Here is a 25,525-nt window from a genome sequence, read left to right as displayed (position 1 = left end):
ATAGGTGTTAATCACACTGAATTATACATCCATGTTTCTGAACCAGTATTTGCTGTCCCTTTTTTCTCACCTATGATGGGACAATTGATTTGCTTACTGATGAGTCCTTGTTTGGGCATAGCCACTGGTAAGGGTCTGGGAGTGTATAGGAGCATAATGCCATATATGTAAGGATGGAAAGCTCTGACGTGAGGATGAGTGGGTGGGGGAGCATGGATTGGTTCAAAATGCAGCTCACCTTGGCCCTCACCCAGCTCCCATTAAAACCAGTAGAAAGGCTCTTGTTGACTTCAATAGATCTTAGGTTGGGCTCCTACTGAGCAGCAAAGCCCTCACAGAAGTGACCCCCACTATCCCAAGGGATGCCTCACCCTCTTCAGTCATGAATGTCCAGTGCAGTTACCTTCCCCTGGAATAACGGAGTTGGCAAGCGACAAGCCTCATAATACTGGGTGCTGGAAAGAGGTTTCTTGCCACTTGGCCTAGGACTGTCGAAGTCAATCCTGGAATCTTCTTCAAATTGGGGACAAGAAAGGGGAAAGTTACATCTGTGTTTCTTGCAGATATTTATAAAGAGCTCAGATATTATATTAATGAGAACACAACAAATGCAGTGATAGATGAGATTAGATAGAATTTGGAGGAATAACATATTTTTTGTTTTGGTTTTCACCAAAATGGTTAGTAGCGAGTGGATGTCTAACATAGTGAATGCCAATGAAAATGAGGTAGAATCACAGGCTAAAATAGGGAAAGAACAAGTTAAACATTTCTTAGACGAGTTAGATGTCTTCAAGTAACCTAAAATATACCCTAGAATGCTCAAGGAGCTGACTGAGGAGATATCTGACCCAGTAGTGATTATCTTTGAAAAGTTATAGGAGATGGGAGAGATTCCAGAGGACTGGAAAAGGGAAAATATAATGCCCATCTATAAAAAGGGAAATAAGGACAATTCAGGGAATTACAGACCAGTCAGTTTAGCTTCAGTTCCCAAAAACAGAAACAAGCGAATAATTAAGCAATCAATTTGCAAACACCTGGAAGATAATAACGTGGTAAGTAAGAGTTAGCATGGATTTGACAAGAACAAATCATGTCAACCCAAACTAATAACTTTATTTCACAGGGTAGCAAGTCTTGTGGATGGGGGGAAGAGGTAGACGTGGTATATTTTAACTTTAGTAAGGCTTTTAATACTGTGTCACATGACCTTCTCATCAACAAAATAGAGAAATGCAACCTAGATGGAACTATTATATGGTGAGTGAATAATTAGTTGAAAACCTTTGCTAGAGAGTAGTTGTCCATGGTTCAAAGTCAAACTGGAAGGCCACATCGAGTGGGGACCCTCTGAGTTCAGTTCTGGGTCTGGTTCTGTTCAATATCTTTTTCAATGATTTAGGTAATGGCATAGAGAGTACACTTATAAAGTTTGCGGATGATACCAAGCTAGGAGGGTTGCAAGTGCTTTGGAGGATAGGAATAAAATTCAAAATGATCTGAACAAACTGGAGAAATGGTCTGAAGTCAATAAGATGAAATTCAAAAATGACAAATGCAAAGTACTCCCCTTAGGAAGGAACAATCAGTTGCACATGTACAAAATGGGAAATGACTGCCTAGGAAGGAGCACTGCAGAAAGGGATCTGGGGATCATAGCAGATCACAAGCTAAATATGAGTGAACACTGTAACGCTGTTGCAAAAAAAGCAAACATCATTCTGGGATGCGTTAGCAGGAGTGTTGTAAGCAAGACACAAGAAGTATTTCTTTCCTGCTTTACTCCACAGTGTTTAGGCCTCGACTGGAGTACTGTGTCCAGTTCTGGGAAGACTGAGAGGGGACATGATAACAGTTTTCAAGTACATAAAAGATTGTTACAAGGAGGAGGGAGATAAATTGTTCTCCTTAACCTCTGAGGACAGGACAAAAAGCAATGGGCTTATATTGCAGCAAGGGTGGTTTAGGCTGGACATTGGGAAAAACTTCCTAACTGTCAGGATGGGTAAGCACTGGAATAAATTGCCTAGGGAGGCTGTGGAATCTCCATCACTGGACATTTTTAAGAGCAGGTTAGACAAACACCTGTCAGGGATGTTTTAGATAATTTTCAGTCCTGCCATGAGTGCAGGAGACTGCAGTAGATCATCTCTCAAGGTTCCTTCCAATCCTATGATTCTATAAGGTCCTGTTGAAATATATTTGACAATTAACTCTCTCCACCCCATCTCTCACTCACACACACACACACACACACACACACACACACACACACACACACACACACACACACACACACACGAACTACAAACACAGGAATTATACAGGAAAACCAAACAAATCCTGAATTTGAATTATCCTCTCACAGCAGCTAGGTCATACTCCTTGATTAAAATAATGTGTAGGAAATCGAATCTTCTCTGACTGTTTCCTGCTTTTTAAAATGAGCAGCCATTAACCTACTGCAGTTCTTTGTTTTCATGTTTTCAACATGGCTTCACTATTTTGGATTTAAATAAAAATAAACAAGGAAAAAATGGGGGGGGGAGAAGCTGCAATTTATATGTCTGTTTATTTGACTTTGAAAATGTGCATTTTCTCACTAAACAGTCTGAAGTTCTAGTCAAGAGAAGAAACACAAAGTTTCCTAGCAAAGGCTTTAAAACACATGCTGTGTGCCTTGTATTGTAACTGCTTGCAGCAACTTTTATTAGTTTATATCATACCAAGAAGCCTATCTGATGCATTTCACCTTCAAGATCAAGAGACAATGCAAAGTCAGAGCAGAATTCTGGGTAAAGGACTAAGTTGCTGACAAAGGCCAAAGTTTAAATAAAACATGTTCAGTGGAGTTGAATCAATACTTTATTTGTTAAGGAGAAGTAAAAGTACAAAAAAGCCTAGTTGTACAACTAGGCATAAAAAAGTGAGAAATCAATTCTACTTAATTCAAAATGCTTGAAGAGTCACCTATGCCATTATGTATGAATAATTCAGGAACATGAATTTATTGCAGACACATATTGTTTGGTTTGGATTTAGTTTTGCCCCTCGATTGACCTGAATCCTGTAAAGAATGATATTCAACTAATTGAAATAACATTTTACAAGTAAGAGAATGCCTTGGGGATATTTGAAGACTAATCCTGAAATAGAATTTGGAAGATGAAATGTCTGAAAGTTTATAGAAATAGAGTTATTTTACTGTTTCTTATCTATGGCACATGAGGGTCTTCACATTCAGAGTGCATTCACCTCTTGAGACCAAATGAGAATCTTTTCTCCCCTCCAGCCCGTAATAATGAGTGTTAATCATGTTTAGCAAAAGTTTTTTCTTCCCTCCCCTTGCATCTTCTATTCATAGGAGCATATTTTATAAGACCTTATTGAGATTAAGTGATTTCAACTAAAGTAATGCAAGATGCCTTCAGGTAGAACCGACAGAATCATGTTTTTTTCACATTCTAAGATATTGCACAAACACAGTTTGCCACTAACATGGCAGATTTGACGTGTCTTCACACGTGTATTTTAGCCTTTAAATACATGTACAATCTATGTCATCAAGTGCATTATGACTATTATTTATTTGTAATACAGAAGTACCTTGAGGCTCCAAAACAGATCAAGCCCTATTCTGCTAGGCAAGGTACAAGCACATAGTTAGAGACAGTATCTGCCCCTAAGGAGTTTACATTGTAAATAGACAAGAAGAGATAGGCAGGGGAACTGAGGGACAAAGATGGAATGATTGACTCAAGGTACCTCAGCAGGGTGATGGCTGAGCCAGGCTTCCTGACTCATTTTGGTGTCCTTGCCACTAGATCACACTGCTTCTTCAGTTCATTCATATAGACGCCAATGAAAGTATTCACAGACAGAAGAACCGCGTTTCCACGAACTGAACAGAGGACACTGAACACATTGAATCTACTCAGATAAATAAGTTTTCAAATGGTGTCCTGAGATGGGGTAGTCTGCCCCTTCATGGGAGTAGTACTTATTGGTCAGCCCACCCTGCCACGTGGGATGGCCCTTTAAAGATTTGAAATGTTCTTTATAAGGACCTTAGGGTGTTGAGGAGAGAGAAAGTGGTTCGGGGAACGAACAAGGCTTGGGAAGAAATCTTGTTGCTGTATCTTTAAGGACCCGGGGCCAGGAATCGTGCAGAGAAGGTGCGGCAAGGCTTTCCTCTTTCTTCCTCCCTCCGCCTTCTCACAGCAACCATTTGGGAATGAGGTGGGAGAAGGGGATCCACATAAATGCTGCCTCCTCCCTCGTAGCCATGTAGATGTCTGCAGAAAGTCAGAATTTCCTGCAGGGCCCTGAGTTAGCAAGGTGCAGACAGGAGCAAGGGAAGGTCTGCCTGCTGACCCTTCCCAGCCTGAGGGTGGCAGAACTGTTTGAGACAAGGACCAGCTGGAGGAGAAGCTGCCTGAGGCTGGTGTAAAGTACAACTCCATCTCCCAGGAGGAGGGTTGGGTGGGGGAGGGAAGGCTCCTGACTTAAGGAGAGGGACAGAGGGATTGTGTGAAGTATAACCCAGCTTAGGGGGGCAGGGCTGGGGTCTCCTGAACAGGGGGAGGAAACTGACCAGGACTTTCATGTGGACTGAGTATGGGTGTTAACTTGAGTGGCTAAAACAAGTGAGTTCCCCTCTGCAGAATCAGTGAATACATCCAAAGCAAGTATATGTTTTGAATTTTAAATAAAGCATACTCAACAACATCTGATAATTGAGCGAAAGAACCCATGAGGAAGCATGGAATGCACCAGCAGGGCCACTAGGGGGCATGTGGGTGAAGCTCGTCCCTTGACATATGCCCATTGCAAGAAATTATTAACTTAATGGGTTGTTTGTGTGGTGTCTGATTCAAAACACAATGAAGTAAATGGGAGTCTACATTGACCCAATGGGCTTTGAAGCATGCTCTCAGTGAATTTTCCTTGCTGCTGTACCTCATGGAGATTTCAGCACTCTGTGCAGTGGCAACCACAGCAACTCAGTTTCTCAGTTTTGAGAAAAACTGGGCAGAAGGGAATGTTGAGCAAAATGTTTCAAATGTTCTTGTGAACTGACATTGAAAAATGACATGTCCAAAATTATTCATTTGCAAAGTGGGAAAACGAACCATTTTGAAATTATTTTCCCCATTTTTATTTTGCCAGAACTATTCAACAAATTTGGCACACTTTTACAAAGAATTTTGGTAAGCCTGAAGCTGCATTTGTTTTCAGTACACTTACTATGTGATGAAAAATTTAGCCCCACTCTACTCAGCAACTTGTACCAAGATGATGCCTCTAGGCCCTGATTCAGCAAAACACTAAACAGGAGCATCAGGGCCTCAGTCAGAATATCCTCTTAGGGCTCGACACCTTTTTGCACAGCAGCAATGATACAGCATGCGTCAGAAGAGACACACAGTGTGCTCTCTCCTTTGCAGACTATACTGTCCTTCTTTCTTCTGCTTTCCCCTAATTTAAGCTGAAAGTCATTCAGACTGAAAATATACTGTCTCCCTGTGTGTATGGAAAACATAGCACCAACAACTGAGCTCTATGTCTGTCACACACTTTCATTCTAGTTTACTATCCCTAGCCTCAAGAAGCTATGTAAGACATATGACCTGCTGCTGCTACTGATTTCTTCTGAAGCTAAAAGATTTGCTTTCAGACAGCCTGAACAGTTAGACAGCTACTGTGCTGAAACCACTGCCTATCATACTGAGCAATATTGTATGTTTCTGTGGTGGGGCACCTGCCCACATTGGGCTCTAAGGGGTTAATAGACACCTAGGGAGACTCAGAGAAGGGCAGAGGGGAGAAGTCAATCAGGGCCCAGCAGGCCCATAGGAGAAGAGCTGCTGGGCAGAGCAGCTTCAATAGCTGCCTGGAGCTTGAGAAGAGAAAACCAGGCGCCCAGCAGGAGGAAGGAGTGCCAGCACCCCGGACAGAGCAGTGCTGTCAGCAGGAACTGGGGAAGCTAGAGAGAACTCATGAATAGCTGCTAGGACTGGTAGGCTGAAGCCCTGAGGTAAGCGTGAAGAAGGTGCTGGGGCAGCTGTGAGGAGGTGGCCCAGAGAAATGAACTGAGGAGTTGGAGGGGATGCAGCAGGTGGCAACCATCTACAGGGTACCTGGGCTGGGTCCCAGAGTAGTGCATAGGCCACCCTCCAACCCCTCGCTGCTGAAGAACTGCCCAAATAATTGGTTGTGGTTGCCACTGAAGGAAGTGGACTGAATTTCCCCTCGGAAGGGGGGCAAAAAGAGTCTGACACAGCCGGAGGACTGTGTCCTGTAGAGGATGCCACAGTCCTTGGAGGGACACGATCTAGGAGCAGAGGTGACACTGAGTGAGACACCACCAGAAGAGGGTGCAGAGCTAATTCCCAAAGCAGCCAGTAGGAAGCGCTGCAGTAGTGAGTCTCACCTGGTCACAGATTCCTTGTACTGCCCTGTCTATCCACTGGTTGTCTCTTTTCTCGTACTGAGACTGTAGGCTCTCTGGGACAGGGACTTTCTTTTTGTTCTGTGTTTGCACAGCGCCTGACACAATGGGCTCCTGGGGCTAGGTTCACAGAGGAATTTAGGCATGGCGAAGCTGAGCATCACCATGCCTACCCTCTTTAGCCACCTAGAAAATCACTGAGATTCACAGAGACTGAATTCAGCACCCTGGGTCCCTCTCTACAATGGGGGTGGGGGAAGGAGGGAGAGACAGGCACCTTAGAACTGGATTCATGAAAGCCAGATTGCTAGGTGGCTGTCAGACTAAACTAGGCCATGGAAGATACTAGAGAGAGGGGCGTGTCCTAAACCCCGCCTCTCTCTGCTTGGGATTCTCAGCTACAAACCCTCTCTTGAGGTTAGGTGCCTAGGCCATTTTTGCAAGAAGCCAGGAAAAGAGGCCTTTCCTATGCTGTTTTTGAGCCCAGTGGCTAGGTTACTCATCTGGGATGTGAGAGACCCCTGGTACAAGTGCCCCCTCTGCCTGAGGGGGGAGAAGGGAGTTGAACTGAGATTATCACCTCTGAGGTACAAACCCTAACCACTAGAACCTAGGCTATTGGGGGTGCTCTCTGTTTCCCCTCTTGAAGTTGTTCCACTGTGAATAAATACTTTTAAAAAGGCGCTGCAGTGGGATCCTGAGTCTTCCAACTCCCAGGTGAGGGCTTGAACCACCAGGCTACAGAGTCATTCTCATGCCTGTGCACTCTCTCTTTCTAGCCTGATTATTCCTTGGTTATTTATTCAAAGTAGAACAGCTTCAACAGACCAGAGCCCGCTTACCAGAGCAGACCCCATGGGTAATTTAGGCAGAGGAACGCTTATCTTCTTCTGGCTCATGCAGTCAAGTGAGGTTAGGTATCCTGACACCTGGCCTGAGGCTGCTCTGTGCATGCTCAGAAGCAGGAGCATAGGCATCTAGGGAACTTTTATTGCAAAAATGTAGGTATCAAATGAGCTTAGGCACTTACAGGTTCCAAGGCAGGGACTTTGTGAATCCCAGTGGGGCCTGTTTCTGAGATTTAGACATCTAATTTATCAGTTAGGTGCCTAAATCCCTTTATGCATCGAGTCCATGTTCATGACTGGGGAAGAAAGAGGCTGTTGTACTGTTCCTCCATGTGCAGCTTTTCCACTGGTTCCGCGGAGCGCTCTGCCTGGGTAGAGAAAGCGCAACACAGAACTATTGAGCTTTCAGATCTGCTGCACAGCCGTATTCATCCCTAGTCATTATTATGCCATAGAGAGCTGAAGCAGGAGCAGAACTAGAGTTTTCACATGAACTTTGCAGCAGTGATTGCAGACAGGAAAGTTCACAATTGATGTAGTAGGAAAAGTCAGCAACAACTTAAAATAAAAAAAAAAAAAAAAGCTTCAGTGAGCATGAGATAAGTGGCCTGTAAATAAAACTGTAATTATACCAAACACTTTTTATTGAGGCATACATCATTATCCTCTGGTTAAATTATTCAACGATTCATAGTCAAAAGTAATGTATGTAGCTTATAATTTATGAGGCAATTCCTGAAAAGCATTGTCTTCCTTTTATACATAGTGGGAAGCCCTAGCTGAATGAAATGTCCGGTTTGGGACATGGTGGCAATGAACATCTGAGTTTTGTTAATCAAACGTAATGCAGGGTAACAGGCCCATGAGAACCTTGGGAAGACTAGGTGTCACTGCTAGTGTGCATCAGAGTCATTAAAGTCACCTTGTCCTGGGTGAATTCTAAAAAATCGGCAGAACACCCAGTGATTGAACTGCTGAACAGAATCAGTTTAAGCACAAACAGTTCAGTACAATACAGTACCAGTTCATCTTGACAACCATTGCAGGTTTACCCCACATCCACACTACTGCCACTCTACACTGTTTCAGTCGCAGTACCCATATATACCCAATACCTAATTCCTCAAAGCATTGTATTCTGGGAAATTCTAAGAGGCACTGTGATAGAAGAACTATCCGGATCACTTCACTCTGAACCGTATTACTGCTGTTCATACAGACACAAAACCAGTTCAGGGTGAAATGGGTCAGACTGAACTGGTTCTTAGACCTGCTGAAAACAAATCTAATCAGAACTAGTCTTGGAACATTTGTAAACCAGCGGGGACATTTTTGCATGTGGATGTGCCAGCAATACGGACGACGCTTTGCACCTCAAACCTGCAAGTTTTTGCACAGTGACCGGCAGGCTGCCTAAGGGTCTGACCCACATTCCATTCAATTAAAGGGAAAGACTGCCATTGCCATTAATGGGCTTTCTTTTTGTCCACATCCTTCATATTGTGTGTACTTGGTCTTCTGTGTCCAGAGTGGCAAGGGAAAATGGTGGTGGGTGACTGGATGATGACTCAGTCTGAGGAGCTAGGATTAAGCACAGTCCTGGGCAAAGGAGGTGCTTAGCTATACATTTTTCTCTTTGTCTTATGTTCTGTCTGGTGCCTGGGTATCAGCAGTCTCCTGAATGCATGAACGGGGGATTTCCCTGTGCTGCAGCTCATTGCTTTTACTTTGCACTTTCACAAGCAACACCCTGTACCTCCGTTGTGCAGGATCATGCCTGGGAAGGGTAGCTAGTGTACTTATTGCCATGGCTCAAAACCAAAGGCCCCTGACGTCAGCAGATGAACTGTTGGTTTTGTATGTGGTTGGGTTTTTCATGTGACATTCAATGGATCTGGTTTTGTTTCTTGCTTTAAGAAAACAATATAAATGATGTTATAACCGTATCAGTGGGGGAAAGTTACTAGAAATGTAAATAAAACTAAAGCTTTAATCGGGTTTGAAATCCAGTAACTGTGATATGAAGCAGACATTTTGGGCAGGGCCATCCTTAGCCATAGGCAGAACAAGCAGCCGCCTAGGACACCACTGGGTCTGGGGACACCGCTCTGCGAGGAGCCCGGACAGACGGGAAGCAGAGGAGCATGTAAGAGCAGGGCTGCTGGATCCTAGAGAGAGATGAATGCAGCACAGTCTGAGGGAGGGGATTGGCTGCTGGGGTCTCTGGGAAGGGGTGGGGGAAGGAACTCACCTCTAGGGTGACCAGATGTCTCGATTTTATAGTGACAGTCCTGATTTTGGGGTCTTTTTCTTATATAGGCTCCTATTACCTCCCCCTCCCCCCGATCCTGATTTTTCACATTTGCTATCTGGTCATTCTAGGTAGGGGTAATTGGTACCTATATAAGACAAAGCCCCAAATATTGGGACTGGCTCTATAAAATCAGGACATCTGGATCTGGTCACCCTAGCTGGGGAGCATGTCTCTCCCCCGGGCTGGCAGTGATCCATCTCATCAGGGCAGAGCTGCACAGGGCAGGATGAGCTGCTATGGCTCCATGGGTGCCCCGTCCCTGAGATCAGATGCTGTGCTAACTTCACCATGGTCCATTGGGCTGGCGTTGGTGCCCATTGGCGTGTGATCGGAGCTGAGGGTTTGCTGCTGCTGTTGCCACTCTGCACCACAAGAGGTGGATTTTGGGGTCCTGCAGTTTTCCACCTATCTCCTCCTCTACTGCAGCTGTTGGACCAGAAGGCTGGGGGGTGAGCCAAGCATGGAAGCAATACTGTGTTGTCATTTAGATTGTCACTTAACAAATTTGTTTGCCAAAAATGCTTGCTAACAATCCTGAATTCAATTTCAATATTTTTTTTAAAAAAAACAGAAAAAACAGGAAATTAAGTTGTTGACAATTATTTGTGACAAGTTTGGTATGAGGAAGGGAGTGGGCCAGTTTTCATCAGAGAAACAAAAAATGTTGACTGACTTTCTTATAGCCCTGTTACTGCTAAATAGAGCCTTTCAACAACTATAATATGCTCATCTCCTTACTAGTGTATAGAGCAGGGGTCAGCACCTACAGCACACGTGCCAAAGGTGGCACGCGAGCTGATTTTTGATAGCATGCGGTGGTGGACTGAGCGGCTCAGCCTGCCGCTGCTCTGGGGTTCTGGCTGCTGCCCCATTGCCACCCGAGGTCCTGGCCGCTGGCCCCACTCAGCACCAGCTGCTGGTCTAGGGACCCCCAAGGAACCCCAGGCTGGCAGTGGGCTGAGCAGGCCGGTGGATGAGACCCCAGCTGAGCCACTCAACCCACTGTCAGCCTGGGGTTCCAGTCACTCAGCTGGTAGTGGGCTGAGCAGGACTAAATTCAATGAAATAGGAAAACAAGAGCAACTAATGAAAAAGTGCAAGAACCTAGAGTAGTGGTCACCAACCTTTTTCGTCTGGCAGTCACCAGACAAAGGATCGTGGCAGTGGACGAGCATCCACCGAAATGCTGCCGAAATTTGGCGGCATTTCAGCGGCGACGCCTCTGGATGCTGCTGCTTATCAGCGGCAAGCAGTGTCATCCAGAGGCGTCACCGCCGAAATGCCGCCAAATTTTGGCAGCATTTCGGCGGATGCTCGTCCGCCAGCTAGTACGTAGGTGCACTGAGAGGCCCCTGTGGGTGCCATGGCACCCTCGGGCACCACGTTGGAGACCCCTGACCTAGAGAGCCTCCTGAAGCACTGCGATCGTTTTGATTTAAATGGACTTGAACTGTATGAAGAATTGAGTACACTGTCATCAATGTTGCCACATGCAAAATCGATGATGGACATTGTACAGTTTACTCATACCAGCAAACTTGTTGACATATATCTTAATGTGTACGTTGCCACTTGTATTCTACTGACTATTCCTGTAACAGTAGCATCAGGAGAAAGGAGTTTCTCAAAACTAAAGCTCACTAAAAACTATCTCCGCTCTACAATGAGTCAGGAAAACTTGACTGGTCTTGCTATTCTTGCAATCAAACAAGACATCACTTTGTCTTTGTCATACGATGACGTTATTACTGATTTTGCAGCCAAAAAATCCAGAAAGATTGCTTTTAATTAAAAACAAATCCTTGTTTCAATACCTCTTCATTGAAATTTCCAATAAAATGTTGACAAATTAAAAAAATGATATTATTTGCATCATTCTGTCAAATCAGAATTTTTTTTATAGTGCTACTTCTTTAGTGCTAGTCCATCAGCATTACAGTGTGCTTAATTAAGTTAAACTGGTTTTAATAACATGCATGTGGCAAATTTTCCGGTAGCGTAAGCTTATGTTTGTGTTGCTAAGAGCAAGACAGGCACAGAGACACCAGTTTAATAAACCCCTAGGGCACCATAAATCCTAAGGATGGCCCTGATTTTGGGCTTGTCTAGTTAGGGACATCCAGGAAAGTTAATCCAAATGAACTAAAGGTGTAGATTAGCTCAAGCCTTGTATCAACGCCCTCATTCAGAATTTAAATGGCCTTCATTTGATTTTGCTTAATTCACTTGCAAAGCCCACATTAGGATTTAATGTGGTTTAACTAATCCACTCCAAATTCACACCTTTAGTTAATTTGGATAAATTTTACTGGATGCCCCCATATAGATAAGCACTTTATTCACTCAGCTCCACAACTGTGGGATGTTAGAGATCTTACCTTAGCCACCAGAGGGCCCTGATACTCATACAATAAAGCATGTGGGTTTTGTGCACACTGCTAGCTAAAGAAAAAAGAATGAATAAATAATAACTATCAACTTGTAGAGAGAGAATCATCCCAGTTCCCCTGCTGGGCCCAGTTTCCTCTGTGGAGGAGATAGTTATGGTTCCCTGACTCTTCTTTAGAGAAGCTCCAAGGCTTAGCTAAAGTACTGGCTATGCCCCCCAAAGGGTTGTTGCCAGAGAACATTATTGCTATGACACACCGAATCCCACGTGCTTCCTGTTCCAGCAGTGATGGAGCATGAAGTGCAGTTTGTAGCTAGCTACACCAGCTCTGTGCATGTTGGGGGCTCCAAAGTGCAGTCCCCACCTGTGAATATGTGGTGATTTTCAAAGCACATTGCACCATTGTAACACTGTCAAACCCCAGTCATCAGCGGGCAGGAGCAAATCTGGGACCACTGTAGCTTAGTGTATGAGCCTCTACTAGATGAGCTAAAAGCCACCTGGCTTGCTCCTTCACAGGGCACCGCTTGGCCCTACAGATTTATAATGTGGGCACACGTAACCAGTGATAAACACTCCCACTTCCCAGAACTCCCTGCAGTATTCTCCCTGTAATTATTGCCATTCTACAATATCTATCAGAGACTGATAGAATTCAAAATGTGCTATCTTTCAAAGACAAACACTAAAGGTGCCTCAGCAGCTGGGCCCTCTACGTGCTAGTGGATTTACTAGGGCTTGTAGGAAAGACACTCAAAGTGAAACAATACTGGGCTTTATCTGGGCTCCTGGGTGGCAGTGCAGAGGGTCAGGGTTTGCCATGCCTACCTCCTGAGGTGCTCTCTCCAGTCCAGTCTCTATTCACAGCAAATAGAAGTGTGCAAGTTTCCAGGCCAGGTTCAGTTAGTGGTGTGTGTCTCATTGAGACATCTCTGCACTTGCTCTCTACCCAGACTCTTCTGCTCCCCCACAAGTCCCACGTTCCCCACAGCAGTCACATCCTGTTCCACCTGCACTGCAGATCCTGCTACAGCCAGATCTGTGTCCAGTTCTTGGGTTTTTCTCCCAGCCTCGAGAAAGTCCAGCAGCTGGCTTGCCAGGCCGTCACTGCCTCCCAAAAGTGTCAGGTCACTTCCTGCGGCAGGGTCTTCCCATAGAGTTACTGCCCCTACTCCTACCCGGGGAAGGGGATGTACAGTGAGGAGGAGGTTAATGGCCAGGAAGTTTCTTGCTTAGCTGTTTCCTCCCCCCACCATCGGCACACTCCCTGGTAGTGCTGGGCAGCTTCTGAAATATGCTTCCATTGGACCAGAAACACAAAAAGACACACAGCTCCACAGGGTCTCAGCATACAGATAATCAATATGACACTAGCAGCATGTTGGAGAGGTCAGTCCATGAATATCAGCTTTCCAGCACACCAAGGGAAAAGTCACATGGGCACTAATGCTTCCAGGCTCTAAAGAAATATTGTATTTTGTGTTCTCTTTAGCTTTTTTCTCTACAAAACTGAGGAGCAAAACAAAACACCAACATGAACATTTAATACAAGCATAAATTGCATGGTATGTAATGGGGATTATCAAGCTGTCCAGTGGCTGAAGAGCAACATGGAATCACAGACAGTCCCTTTGGATATTCAGATCTGTCTTGCCACCCAGGTCAGTGTTCATTTTTAATAAATGGTCCTTTGCATCAGGAACCAGTAATAGTCAGGATACTCTGAGTCCCAAAACCCAGTCACTTACCCCAGATCAGTTGCACTATAAATCTCACACCAAAGACAATGCTTATAGCCAATCCTATTATAAACCATCTAAAGTTCCTCAGATCGGAAAAGGAAATAAGGGATATTTACAAGGTTAAAGCAGGTGAACATACACACACAAATGAGTTACAATCTTAAGTTTCAAAAGGTAATAGAAGCTTCTATAACAAGCAAACTGTATATATCCTATAGAGCTAACCCAGAGTAAGCACTGGGGTTCTCTTGTGTATGTCTTGAAAACCTTGCCCCTCGAAGACCAAACAGCAGAGAGAAAGAGTTTCTGCTTGTTAGGGGTTTGTGTTCCCTTCCACCCTTTCCCTCTGAGCTTCAAATTCAGCTGATGGGAGGAATTCACTTGCCTGACTCATCTTCAAGGGGGCGGAGAGAGTAATCAACAAAATCTTTTGTCCCCTTTAATGTGCCACAAGAGATCCAGTGCTGAGGAGTTTTCCCTGTTGGGCAGGACATAACACCTTGTTGAAGACCAGCATCTCTCAAGAGTGAGTCTCTCTCTCCTGTCTGTTGATTTGCACAGTTTACAATACAGATGCTCCGTTATTATCTTACAATATGGGATACAGCTGTTGTAAGTGAGATTAATGCACACAGCAACACACAAGCATTCCATAAGGTCTGAACACATTCCTATAATCCTAATACCCATTTTAACGACGCACAGGTGAGTCAGACTGATCCCAGCTATGTATTTGTCAGGGTTCCACTGAGGCCTGGGGAGCTTGGCATGAGCAGTCACCGAGTCTGCCAGCGTCACAGGGATAGCTTACCTTTGTTTTTTGAAATGTGGAGTCTGCATGGACCCTTAATGGCTCCATTGAATATACAGGGTGCATGAAGAAGGCTCCACTTGTGGCGAGTGGCTTGGAGCCTTGCAGTGAGAGCAAAGAGCATGGCCTCACCACAGTGAATCCATCCCATCCACTGGGACCCTGGGTACGTTCTCACCAGTGTAAGCAAGGGTTGTACCTACTCTGGCGGGCACAGGGCAGTGGACATCAGAGCCAGGGGCCCTCCCATCTGTGCTCCCCCATTTGCTCACAGGAAAGGTACCGGGCAAGTAGTTCCTGCTTCCATCACTGCCAGCAGAGGCAGAATGGGAGCAGAGCCAAAGAAGGCAGTTTAGGCCTTGCCTACATTAGAGAGCTGCGCAGACTTAACTAGACTGGTAAAATTAAAGCGATACACCTCCCCCCACACCCAATGTGAGTGCAGTTCTAACAATGTCAAGGTGCTTTATATTTAGGGTGATCAGATGTCCCTATTTTATAGGGACAGTCCCAATATTCAGGGCTTTGTCTTATATAGGCACCTATTACCTCCATCCCCTGTCCCGATTTTTCACACTTGCTAGCTGCTCACCCTGTTTATACTGGTATGGTTGTTTCCTTATGGGAAGGGGAATAAGCTATACCTGAAGGAGAGCTCTGTGTAAGCTTGAAAGATTGTCTCTCTCACCAACAGATGTTGGTCCAATAAAAGATATTGCCTCACCCCCCTTGTCTCTGTAACACCCATGTGTGACACCTTTATATCAATCTAAAACTGCTGCACTGGTGTAACTAGGGCATAGACCAGGCCCAATTGCACAGCTGAATACAGGCTGTGACAACCTAGCCCTAAATGATTTTATCAGAGGTATGAAGAGAAGCCAGGTCTCCTGACTCTTCCCAGCCCCGGTGCTAAACACCACTTCACACATGGATTTTCCTGTGCATAGGTTCAAGTGCAGCAGACATCTGATTGCTTGTCCCATGTCGATGCCATTAATCAGTTAGTGAGAGAAGGAATAGTTACTTCTCTATCAAGGGGTTTGTTTATTTTTTGGCTGCCACATGCTGCTGCATTCCCCTAGGAAATCAGAGGATATTGGTGGAGCTATTCTTTTTTTAAATTAAAAAGTGACCTAAAGTTCTTGGCAAAGCAGAGGCTGCACCTTCCAGCCATCTCTCACAGATCCGCCCCGTGTGTATAAAATGAAAGGTCTGAAGCACATTAGCTGCTTGTTGGATCAGTCAGCCATTTCAGCTTTGAGGAGCAGAAATGAATTATGGCTAACATAAGTGAAGGAGATGTGTGCAAATCTGTAAGAGACGTTACAGTTCTTATGATAAGCACAAGAAGTTCAAGTCTTGATCCAGACTTGACCCTTCCCCATATCTGATGCATCCCACTTATTCCCCAGCTCACACAGTGCGACAAGGTGATAGCGGCCAGCCAGAGTGAGCCATATGGCTGATACCACATTGACCACAGTGGCAGGAGGTCATCAGAAGTGACCTGACCCAAACCCAAGACAGTATGGTGTTTTCAAGTCTGACCCAGCCCAAATCAGACACTTATAGTCAAGTCCTATTGGGTTTGGGTTGGGTTGCAGGGATCTAGAACAGGATAATTGGTGCTTAATTGCGAAAGACTGAAACTCACCCTTAAGTAAATAGTCTGCAGAAGAAATATGCACCACACAAGTCCTGTGTAAACCATATTTTGATAACTTAAATGGTACATGTCCCGTGTGAGCACTCTGCATAGGAGTGAATTTCACCCTAAAGCAAACAGTCTTGAATGTAAGGAAGTCCTCAATGGAAGGAAACAAATTATAAAGGACACACTCGACTTGATAAAAATTGCTCAAGTTCTCTGTTTGCAGATCAACAAGTCTTGCTGCATAAATCCACTCAAGAGAGTTGTCAGAATAGTTGCTCCTCGCAGGTACCTAGTGATAGCCCACACCTCACCTGTGAACAAAGTATTCAAAAACTCTTCAGTCTAAGGAGCAGAGCTAACACTCCTGAAATCATTTGTGTCTGATGTTGTATCATCGGAATTGAGCAGGGTCAACTAATTGGAGGATAATGGGGATGAAAAGAAGAATATGAATAAAAAGAGAACAAGAAGCAGTAGAAAATATGTTTCCAAGGCTTTGTTTCTTTCTGATGGTTCTCCTCCTAGCTTATCTAAGGCAAAACAGGGGAAGCATGTGCTGCAGATGCATCATGAAAGGCACACAAAGAACTGGGATTGTTTGGAGCATATTTGTCCACTTGTATGTCTGCCAGCTGGCCAGTCACTAATGCTTATTTTGTGGGGAGCTCTGTGAAGAAAGAAAATAACACTGCTTCTCTGGTAACGTCATTCTCCTTGTTGCAACCTTTGCCCAGACTCAGCTTTTTAAGGGCAAAATGAGAAAGGCAGATATATAATTCAGGAAGCTTGCAAGTTTGGGAAGCTTTGCAAGTCAATGTTTAAAGGAATTGTGACCTTCATTCTCTAACAAGCCAGGTTCTTTGTTCCAGAAAATCGACTGTGCTTCTTCATAGCACAGTTGGGCCACAATGGAGAGACATCAGCTGACAATGTGGCCAATTGTGTTTGTCTTCTCTTTCTTAGTCTTGTGGTTTAATGGCTAATTAGTACAGCCTGTTCTACTGTTCACTTTTCCCATTCAAGCTATTGAAGCGGCTGTATTTTTTGTATTCACATGGAAAAGATTTAATAAGCAAGGTCAAAGCTGTAAAGTAATGTAATTGATAAGGATGGTCCAGTAGCTTGGGTGCTTGTCTTTGATTTGAGAGACCCAGTTAAATCTTGTGCTGCCATAGGCTTCCTACGAGACTTTATGCAGGTTACTTAATCTCTCTATGCCCCAGCTCCTCATCTGTAAATTGGGGGTTATATCACTGCCCTACCTGACAAAGGTGTTGGGAGGATAAATAAATTTCACAATTGTGAGGCACTTAGACTATGTCTACACTACATTGTAAACTGAGTTCTGTGGGAACCGGGCTTGTGGACTTGTTGATTCCAAGCCCACGCTTCTGTTGCACACTGCGCTGTCAACTGGGTTTACAGTTGCTGGACTCAGGTCTCAGAGATGTGCTAGCATGTCCATACTCCACTACACAAACCTTCTGACTCATGTCCACACTGCAGAATGACAAGGCTTGGATCTGAATCCAAGCAGGACTTGGGCTCTGACCCACATCCTCTAACAAGGCCCTAGGACCAGAGTCCTGAGTGCATGCTGCCCCAAGTCAGACTGATTTGTGTGTGGATGAAAGAGATGGTTGGGCTCAAACTTGAGTGAGAGCCAGGCTTCGTATGCAGTGTAGACATACCCTTAGATTAGTGGTGTGCAAACATTTCCAGTTGTGCCTCCCTTACCACTAATGGAATCTGTCCACCCCCCTCTCCGTCACTGCACAGCCAAGGTTTCCTCAGCAGTGGAGCTAGGGTTGAAGGTAGAGCTAGGAGAAAAACTGGGGATGTGGAGGAGCTGGGGCTAGAGATGGTGCAGGATTGGGGGTGGACTGGGATTACGGGCAGATCTGGCCTGCAGGCAGAGCTGAGCCTGGAGGCAGATCAGTAGTGGGGGCTGAATGGGGTTGAGAGCAAAGCTGGCTGTGGGTAGACCAGGACTGGAGGTGTGGTGCTCCCTGCCCATCACCCGTGGGGGCTGGCCAGCCCCCCTCCCCAAACCTTCCTCCTTGCCCCCTAAGGGGGCATGCCACACAATTTGGGGCCACTGCCTTAGATGTTGTAGTGATGAGGACCACAGGAACAATAAGGTAGTGGAGATGCTGCTCTTCTCTCTGAGGTAATACTGAATCAATACGTTTGTACAGTGTCCAGGGTCACTTGTTAGGTGCCAACATGCAGATAAGACATAAAACCAAAGTACTGACAATTGTGGTCATTAGGGAAAAAAATCACATGGCATTTTCACAAGAGTAGGTCTCTTAGCCTCGTTGTCCTAACCAAATTTTAATTAAATGTTGTTTCCCTTGCAATTGGAAATGCATAAATTATTCTTCACTCCCTGTCTGAAATTGTTATGTACAGTACGTTGCATTGTGCAATGCCTTGTGCATTGGAGGTGGCAGCATCACAGTATAGTGGCTAGAATGTGAGCAATGGAGTGACTGGGGCCTGGGCTTGGAACTGTACTGTACAGTGCAACTGAGCCAGCACGGGGTTATCGTAATTTGCTGCTGGCATTAGCCAGTAGCAAATTCCTAGTCCCTACAGCAAGGGAGGAGCAGGGAGACAGAGGTGTCCCTGACTCACTGTGTCTCCTGGGCCTACTGGTGTACCTTACTCATTTGCTCAGAAAAGTGCCTAGATGTCCTTTAGAGTCCTCTTGAATCATTTGGGATTACAGGTGCTATATAAACATAACATATTGTTACCACAAATTCCTGTGCACCATAGAATATGTGCTGTTGGTTGGTTTTAAAAATTCTTCAGAGTCTCTTTAAAAATATGCTACCTTAATTGTTTTGAAAAAGAACGCAACCAATGGCTAGTTTTTTGTTTTTTTTTTTTAAATCTCTCTCAGGAACTACAGCAGATGCCGAGATCTGTAATCCTAGCTCCATGGTTGACTCGTTGGGTGGCGTTGGCCTATTTGCTTGAGGACCTACTCAGTAGGGCACTTAAGCATGGGCCTAACTTTAAGTACAAGAAAAGGCCCACTAAGCTCCAAAGGGACTGATCATATACTTACAGTTGTATAAGTGCTTACGCACCTTGCTGAATTAGGGCCTTTGGGGCCAATTCTGAGCATCCTCCACATCCGTGGTTCAATTCCACAAATTATTTGTTCTGCTTCAGTGACCATCCATGAGAGTTGAGGGCACTCAGCACTCTAATAGGTCAGGCCCTTACAAACAAATTTTCAGACTTGTGGGCACCATAGTTAGGAACCTAAATAAATAGATTTCAAACCATATTTAGGGGATCAAAATTTGAAAGTTTTGGCCATATCTTCCATTTCAGTTTCCCTGTTTTGTTGAATGGAGATAATACTTACCTACCTCAAAGAAGCTTGCTGTAAGCCTCAGGGAAGTGCAAGGAGTTGACCTTTATGTATGTTCTAAGGAGAGATCATATTGGGCCCCAATCCTGCACCTACTTACCTTTACTCATATGAGTAGTCCCTTGATGCACGTGCCTAAGTGTTTGAAAGATAGAGGTCTTAGTTATGAGACTGTGAAGTGCTTTGAAGACAAAAAGTCAAGTACTAAGTAGAGTTGTTTGTATACCAGGAGTAAATAATTTATTCAACAAATATTAGATGCCCATTGAATTCTTTTATAGCATTAGTGCTTAGCATTGTTTTTAAAGTCTAGGTTGGAGATCACCAAAATCAATACACCACCTAAAAGCCCTCCTATAGGCAAAGTTTGTGTTGTTTTCTTTAAAGAAATATGATGTTCTTGTAAGCATCTGTTCCTGTCAAGGCTCCTGTTTTAAACTACATGACCTATGGCTTTGAATTCCCCTGTACAAAAACAGCACTGTCCCCCTCAAGAGTCAATATTAATTAACAGTAAGTTATTCTCTGTATTATCTGCTTGGCAATAGGTCCCCAAGGGCTCGTAGTCTGAACTCAGTGTGGAGGTTATTTCCCTTGGAAAGTAGCAGCACCTTGAAACCAGTTGGCAATATTTCTGCAAATTGGAATACTGTGTTCATTCCCCCAAACTACTTAATGCTGATGGCTTTATTTTGGCAGTGAGCCATCACACATATAAAAGGTAATCAATAGACTGAATCAATATTTATAATGTAATTTCTGAAATGAATCTATACGTGATAGAGAAAAACCTTTAAGCAGAGAACATAGGAAGAAGAAGTCTTCAGACTACAAGAGTCTTAAATCTGCTTTCATATATATACATATATATGTAAATATGTATGCAACTATCAAACAACAAAGCTGGAGGCATTTGCAGTCCAACTTTGACAGAGTTGGACACTAAATATCCAGAGGAAATTAAATGTTTTGGTTGCAAGGGAATATTCAACCTCCTGCTGCATATGTGTGGGTGGGTGTCTGAGGATCCTGTGCGTAAGCGGTGCCATTGGTAGGAACACACAAAATGAACAAAGCAATGTGTTCAAACACAGGTTGAAAGCCATCTTTTTTTCAGATCCAGTATTGCTCAATGTGATGTTTGAATGTTATTGCCAAGCAAAACAGCCTGTCAGACTTTCCCCCAAACTACTTCTGCATCCTCCTAGGAAATTTTGTTGCTAACCCACAACCAAGAACTTACCATCCTGTTTAGCTGTGAGAATATGGAGTGCCCATATTGTATGATTGCCCTGTCGTTGTAGCTGTGTTGGTCCCAGGATATTAGAGAGACAAGGTGGGTGAGGTAATATCTTTGTGTAGCTCGAAAGCTGGTCTCTCTCACCAACAGATATTGGTCCAGTGAAAGATATTACCGCACTCACCCAGCCTCTCTCATATTACATGAAGTAGGCCTAATGGAGTGGCTGGCTGGAGATTTTGTTGACAGGTAGGGGGAAAAAAATGACACAAGCTGAATGTCAAGGCTCGGGTAGGATCTAAACTGAAGAGCAGCAAGAAAGGTTTGCTTTTCAAATGGGCACTTAGAAAGTTTGCCAAGCCTTGTGATGTACATTTAATAAGCTAGGCTAGTGTGACCAGATAGCAAATGTGAAATGTCGGGACAGGGGGTGGGGGGTAATAGGAGCCTATACAAGAAAAAGACCCCAAAATCGAGACTGTCCCTATAAAATCGGGACATCTGGTCACCCTAAGCTGGGCAGACAATGAATTAGTTGAACTACTCACATGCTGCCAGATATCCCTATTTGTAGATGGCTACCAAAATGATTGCCAGATCATTTAGCACATCTAATGTAAGTGTAGTCTTTGGCTTTCTCATTTCAAATAAATGAGCAGTTACCCATTGATGTGCTGATTGCAAGCATCTGCCAGATCTGCGCTCACTAGCCATATGGTACCCTCCTTTGAAATGTGCACCTAATGCTTTCTATGGACACCGCGGTTGTGAGCTGTGTGAATGATGTTCCACTGCAGGGAAAGCATTCTGAATGACTTAAAGGGGAAGTGATTGCAGTGTCCCCGGTCCACGGCTCATGCATAGGTATTTCACTGTATAGTTCTATTATTCATTATTATTAAATTGATATATTGGACTCGATTATTCCCTTGACCTAGACAGCCTCAGAAGGAAGCAAGGGCCCACACACATCCCACTGCACGGATTCCAGGTGTAGAGGAGAACAAAGGTCTGCAGGTTCAATGTTCTCTCTTGCGAGCGAGAGGAGGGAGAAGGGCAGAGAGTAGATGGCCCCAGCCTCCCCTTCACATCAGTGTGTGAAATAGCACGTGCCCTGCTCCGGAAATGAGGCGCTCCAGAGAAATGGTGCTATAGTGGGATCTCTCTGAGCAATAATCTCTTCTGCTGCTCCTCCTGAGGTGGCAAAGGAGAAAGAGGGACACATTTGTTAACTACATTCTCCATTCTGGATTATTTGCTTACTTCTGTTGTCATCTGAACATGGGAACTGCCATGAGCTGGCACACCAGGAACAAAACCAAGGAATCTACAGACAACAGGCTGCTACTGCTTGAGCTAAAGAGCCAGCACTTCGCAGGTAAGGTCTCTAAAACCCCATGTCCTCTGAAGTCAGGCACAGAGTGGGCCCTGTAGCACACACTTACCAGTGGGTTATGTTTGCAGATGCAAAGACTCAAGACTGTAGGAGCTTGTTTGTGTGAGTGTGAATCTCTTACTAGAGTTCAAGGCCCTGGTCACAGACTTAGGGTGTGTTTACACAGGAAAAGAAAGCAACCATTCCACACCCCGTCCTTTGTTATGTGCCCTCTGCATTTGTAGCTAGGGATCTGGATCAATATCTTCATTTCCATAAGGGAATACTGGCTTCAAGACTAATCTTGATAAATTTATGAAGGGGATGGTATGATGGGATAGCCTAATTTTGGCAATTAATTGATCTTTGATTATTATCAGGTAAATATGCCCAATGGTCTGTGATGGGATGTTAGATGGGGGTGGGATCTGAGTTACTACAGAGAATTCTTTCCTAGTTGCTGGCTGGTGAGTCTTGCCCGCATGCTCAGGGTTTAACTGATCGCCATATTTGGGGTCGGGAAGGAATTTTCCTCCAGGAAAGATTGGCAGAGGCCCTGGAGGTTTTTCACCATCCTCTGCAGCATGGGACATGGATCACTTGCTGGAGGATTCTCTGCACCTTGAGGTCTTTAAACCATGATTTAAGGACTTCAATAACTCAAGACATAGGCTAGGCGTTTGTTACAGGAGTGGGTGGGTGAGATTCTGTGGCCTGTATTGTGCAGGAGGTCAGACTAGACGATCATAATGGTCCCTTCTGACCTTAAGTCTATGAGTCTATAAGTCTATGTCTTTGTGCCGTTGCATTCCATATGCTTTAGGAACGTGAATATGCTGTAACTGCACTACGCTTTCTGCAAAAAGTCTCTTGTAAGGATCATTACAAAGTTTATAACCTACTGAATATATTCATCCTATTTGTATGAATGTATCATTCTTGTATCTGAAACTAGAAATATGAAGTATATCTCTGAGGTCCTATTGTAATTATGCAAATTGTGGGCCATTAATGGTGGTTTAGAATCTTGATGGCTCAATTGACTGTAAATGGCTTATTGGAACATCTCTGAGGGTAAGATTTACCTGTAATCAGTTTCTTAATGTATTAGGCTTAGACTTGCATGTTTTGTTTAATTTTGCTTAGTAACTTACTTTGTTCTGTCTGTTGTTACTTGGAACCACTTGTATCCTACTTTTTATACTTAATACAATCACTTTTGTTTATTGATAAACCCAGAGTAAGTGATTAATACCTGGGGGATTACACAGCTGTGCATATCTCTGTATCAGTGTTACAGAGGGTGGACAATTTATGAGTTTGCCCTGTATAAGCTTTATACAGAGTCAAACAGATTTATTTGGGGTTTGGATCCAGGGCCATCCGTAGCCATTTTGGTGCCCTACACAGCCCTCCTGTGGGGCGGGGGGGGGGAGCAGGAGCAGGCTTAGGGGTCAGGGGGGAAACCGCCCTCCAGCACAAGCTGGCAGAGCAGAATGGTTTGGGGCTGGGTCGCTCCACTTCCTGCTGCCCAATGATTGCAGGGTGAGCCCGACCCTACAGTCATGGGGCGGTAGGAAGTGAAATGACCCAGCCCCAGCCCACTCCGCTCTGCTCCCCTAACTCCCAGTCTTGGGACTGGGAGGCAGGGGCAAACTGCCTCCCAGAACTCACCAGTGGCGTGGCTGGGAGCCAGCACCGTGGAGAGGGCTGGGGCTGGGTCGCTCCACTTCCTGCCACCTTGTGAGTGCAGGGCAGGCCTGACCACTACTGCAGTCCTCAGGGGAAGGGGTGGAGTGGGGGTGAGGCTGAGGTGGAGCAGGGGCAGGGGCCATGGGGAAGAGGTGGGGCACAGGCTGGAGCAATACACAGCTGTGTAGAGAACCAGGAAAGTTGGTGCCCCACATTTCCTGGTGCCCTACACAGCTGCACACTTTGTGTATGAGTAAGGACAGCCCTGTCTGGATCCCACTCAGAGCTAGGTGTCCGAGTGGGAGTGCTGGAGGCAGGTAACCTGCTGAGCAATTTTTGGTTAAAGTCTGCAGCTTTGGAGGCATGTTTCAGACCCTGGGGCTTGTTGCAGCAGGCTAGCGTGTCTGGCTTAATAAGACAGGGTTCTGGAGTCCCAAACTGACAAGGAAAATGGGCTCAGAGGTAATCTTAGCACATCAAGTGACAGTCCCAAAGGGGTCTCTGTGACCAAACGCATCATAGTCTTCTTAACTTGGGTTAGTTCTCCCATGTTGGCTAACTCAGGCTAAAATAGCAGTGAAGATACTGCAACTTGACTTTTAACTCAGGTTAGCATCTTGAGTTCAAACTCATAGGCAGCCTGAAGTTGCTATTTTAAACCTTGCGAGTTAGGTAAGCTGAGTTAAGACCATATTTTTTGCAGCGTAGACATGTCCTTAGCTAATGACTTCTGAAAAAGGCTTTGGACTCTGATTGTAAATGAGGAAGGGGAAATACATGTGTGATCATATCCATCTCCACTCTTCCCTTTGCTGTAACCATTTCATATGCAGCGTTGCAGAAATAATGAATAGTATTATGTTAAGAATCATTTTCTCAAGGAATGCGGCCTATTTAGGTGAGATAATAAGAATGTGTTTTACTTCTGAGTAGCAATAGATAGAATTCAGCAAGGCAGGTTCATCATTAAATTAAGGAGATGTCACCTTTTCAATAAAAAGTAAACCTTGTAGAGCGTCATAGGGGTCAGCAACCTATGGCACGTGTGTCAAAGGGGGCACCGAGTCAATTTTTAATGGCACGCTGGAGCCTGCCGGGACTCCAGCATGCCACTAAAAATCCTGCCCAGCCTGGCGTGCTCTCCTCTGCCCTCCACTTCCTCACGGGGGCAGGGAGCAGAAGCAGAGCCCTGCGCACAGGTGGCAAACGGCCCCACTCTCCCAGCACGGCAAGCCACGGGGTCCGCGCTCCCGGGCCGGAGCACGGGGCCGAGCGCAGCAAGCTGCCAGCCCCTCCCCCACCTTATTCCCTTCCCAGGCGCCCTGCCGCCGCGCGCAGCGCTCTGGGGTTGGGGCTGCGCGCTCCCGAGGGCAGCGTTCGGCTCCGCGGGGAGGCAGACACGCTTCCCGCTCAATCGGAGGGGCGGGGCGCTCCCCCGGAGCAGCGTATCTAATTGTGTGTGGAGCCTCATGGTAAGGGGCGCAGGGCTGGGGGGGTTTGGATAAGGGGTGGGGGCAGTTAGGGGACAGGGAGCAGGGTGGGTTGGATGCGGGGGGATCCCGGGGGGTGGGTTAGGGGCGGAGGGGGGGTGGATGGGACATGGGAGTCCCGG

The sequence above is a fragment of the Gopherus flavomarginatus genome, chromosome 2 (genome assembly GCF_025201925.1).
Source record: "Gopherus flavomarginatus isolate rGopFla2 chromosome 2, rGopFla2.mat.asm, whole genome shotgun sequence".
Classification (NCBI taxonomy): domain Eukaryota; kingdom Metazoa; phylum Chordata; order Testudines; family Testudinidae; genus Gopherus; species Gopherus flavomarginatus.
The sequence above is the reverse complement of the archived record's forward strand: the minus strand, read 5'-3'. Positions refer to the sequence as shown.